This window comes from Silene latifolia, chromosome 3 (genome assembly GCF_048544455.1).
Source record: "Silene latifolia isolate original U9 population chromosome 3, ASM4854445v1, whole genome shotgun sequence".
NCBI lineage: Eukaryota > Viridiplantae > Streptophyta > Magnoliopsida > Caryophyllales > Caryophyllaceae > Silene > Silene latifolia.
The window spans coordinates 144,249,035-144,252,464 of record NC_133528.1 but is presented as its reverse complement, the minus strand read 5'-3'; the positions used below and the strand labels follow the sequence as shown (position 1 = coordinate 144,252,464).

Sequence of the window (3,430 nt, the reverse complement as noted above, 5' to 3'; positions counted from 1 at the left end):
AAAGTTTGATATAAAAATTGGAAATATCACTTGAATATAATTTAGTAAATATACATATTATAATAATTAAAAGATTCTCCACTTTATTTTTTACATCAAAAATTATACTTTCCTAAATCTATTTTTGATGATGTGGACGCTCTCAGATCGCTCGAAAAAACTCTCTTTTATATATATATATAGATTGTCCGATCAAAGCTTATGATGATCTAGTGGTTGTAATCCTTTCATATAAAAATAAAGTTTTAATACATGGAAAGAGAAAGTATATTAAAATATAAGTGCATTAGAGAGGAAATTGATAGAAAGTAATGGAGATGACTTATATGCAATAGTACGAAATTGTACTGAATTGAATAAACTAAACTGAATTTATCTGAACTAATTTGAAATGAATCGATTTAAATTAAACTAAACTAAGTTTATAAGAACTAAAACTAGTTTCGGGACCCGTGGAAATCACGGGTTTTTTTGTTAATAGTTTCTCGGTTGGTTTTGGGTTCATTTTGTTTTGTATTGAGTTGTTTTTGGAGTGGTATTTATGTTTCCGGGTTCATATTGGTGCGCTGTATACGGTTTCATGACGGTATTACTTTATTAATTTTTAGAAAAAGGAGAAAATAGGAAATAAATGTTAGCAAATCAAATAGTTGATTGACACGATACACCCCCACACCGCCCTTGAATTGCGTTACATTGTAGATCCCCAATTCCTCCTTCATTTTGAAATCAGATCTTCAATTTTGAAGCCCAGTACGTTCGATTTTCGCCAAACAAAATGATCAACCGCGTATTCGTTGCAGTTGCTGTCAAAAATCATTCAGTTTTTGTAGAAATTGGGGAAATTAGGTCTAGGTCAACATGTTTATTGATTCGAATTTGGGAGGTGCAGGTTTGCCACAACTCGACAAATCATCAGCAAATGAATCCTTTGGTAATCGGCAAGTTTCCTCCCAAACATAGAAGGAGAAAAGAAAAATCACACAAGAAGATTGCAGCGAGTGTTGTAGTTCTAATTGATAGTGTACCCCAACTTTCATTTTACCATTGAAATTTGATTTCGGATCAACAAACCTAGACTATCATTCTCGATAAGCATCTGAAACGTCAACATCAGGTAAAGTAAGGGAAAAACAGAATGAGCAAAGAAAAATTAAATAAGAAATCAATATGCAGATCAAAATGCCAATGTAGAATGTCAAACTCGCTGAACAGACATTAGTCAAAGGAAATAGAAAAGAAAAATTAAATTAAAACTCAATATGCAGATTAATAGGACAAAGTAGGATATACGAAGTGGTTTTTTTTTTTCCGGATTTCAGGATGCAAGCACACAATTTATGCTTACATCATCCCGGCATATTGTTTCCCAGTGGCTTAAACATATCAGTTCTAGAATGATTTATGAAAACCACATTATCAAATAGTGTCACAGGATTTTTTGGTTATAATGTTACTCATTTCAACTCCCTCACATTTCATGACCACCCTACTCTTATTTCAGAAGTTTGCTTTCATTAATCAATTACCTAATTTCTAATAAAGAAACTATTTTGTCCTATAACATCAGCTAATAGGCAGTGACAGGTCTGCGAATTATTTGTTACTGTTCTGACGGCTAACCTCAAAGTAGACCCCCATATCTTATACTCCTCCATTTCTTTAATATCTTACCACGCTTAAACCTCAGTCAATACAGATACCATTTCCTTATCGAGTACACATTGAACCTGATAATTGGCAGGCATACACTTTCAAAGCAACAATGATAACTTAGAAAATGGTGATGTGCCAGAGCCACTGCAGAAGGTAGGTTGATTTAGGAACTTAAACAGGGATGCCCTACTATAAAATTTATCTTTCCTTTTTTACTTCTCAGAGCCAAGTCTTTAGAATTCAGAGAATTTATGTATTTCAGTCGTGTATATCATGCCTTATGTGACCAGCTGTTTTCAACAGCGTACTGCAAGCAGAAGAACATAAGCAGGAAGATAAATTAAAAAGGAAGGAATGATTTATACTCCGTACACTAATAATACGTAGTAGTATACATACACACGAAAAATATGGAGTAAGTAAAAGACAGTATCAGAAATGAAATACCTCAGCTAAATGTTTTTTGGCCATACATCATAAGTTCCTGACCTGCATTGCAAGGCACGATATCAAATCAATGTAAGCAATTTTCACAAAATTGGTCTGTCATGAGATACTTCAACGGCTAGACGTAAATTCTCACTAGACATTAACCTCATACGAGACATTAGTTGTTGCTTTCCTCCAGAACACGGAAACAAAACAATCACACACTAGAAATGATTTCTAACCTCGGCATTTGGTCAAAGTTTGACTATTGACAATAAAAAATTCGAAAAATTTGATGGATGAGCATAACTCATGGCTCTAGTGCTCTACCCTGTAATAGCAGTTTACAGAAATTCAAATCTGATGCCATACCCAGTCGAGAAGATCAACATTTTGGATCCATCGAAGAATAGTAGATTCACTTAGATACTATATTACTTCGACTCTTCACTTTTTGTACCGTACCCGTGTCGACATGACACAACATGGATATGCCATATGGGTATGAATTTCATACCGACACTTATTAGTTCGACAGTTCTCCTGAGAAGATTTAATTACTGAGCCTTGCAGCACAAAAGTAAAGAGGGGTTTATAAGGCATTTAGTAATTCACAAATTCTCATTTGTGACGGGCATATCCGTCGCAGGCTTGCGACGGGTATAATACAACCCACATGGAGAGATAAGACAAAATCAAATTGTCTAGAGATTAGCATTCTCTTTTGTCTTATCTACCCATTTGGGTAGTATTTGACCCGTCGTAAGCTTGTGACGGATATACCCGTCACAAGAAAGACTTGTTGTAATTCACAAATTAGTACTATATTAAATGATTTTAAGTCTTATTTGTTGTACTTCTTTCCATTATACTTCAAAAAATTGGAATATTACAAATTTAAAAGTGTATTTTTGCATTGAAGACGTGTCCCGGCACCCGTGTCCTCATTTTAGAACAGGGTCCCCGTGTCTCGAAATTTTAGTTGTGCCGAATCGAACACTCGAATATGTACCCCGTATCCGACACTAATACCCAAGTCAGGTTATCATAGCTTAGACATACGGCAAATGAGAGGAGAAGTTTAGAAGATGGTGAGACAATGTTACCTCAATCATAGAGGTTCTCCAACAACAAATACCTGCTCACATTGAAAAAATACGCATTTAGCCGTATTAAAAATGATATCAAACCGATTTCAACGCAATCACTACCAAGTTTCCGAAATCATTCATACCCATCAAGGTTTCACACATATTCACATAAATGGAAATGCAAACGAACATTACGAAAACAATTAGTACTGACAGAAATAGGAGCAAAAGAGTGTGACATACAGAGGCACCGC

General features: G+C 34.8%; 1 long non-coding RNA gene across 1 annotated transcript; it reads right to left on the bottom strand.

Annotated features, from left to right (window-relative positions):
* Positions 1-489: 489 nt before the first annotated feature.
* On the bottom strand, positions 490-3,228 carry LOC141646391 (uncharacterized). The gene is made up of 3 exons (XR_012545535.1): positions 3,192-3,228; positions 2,104-2,145; positions 490-1,963 (listed from the first exon to the last, which is right to left on the bottom strand). It is a non-coding gene; the product is annotated as an uncharacterized LOC141646391 (long non-coding RNA).
* Between the last annotated feature and the right edge of the window lie 202 nt (positions 3,229-3,430).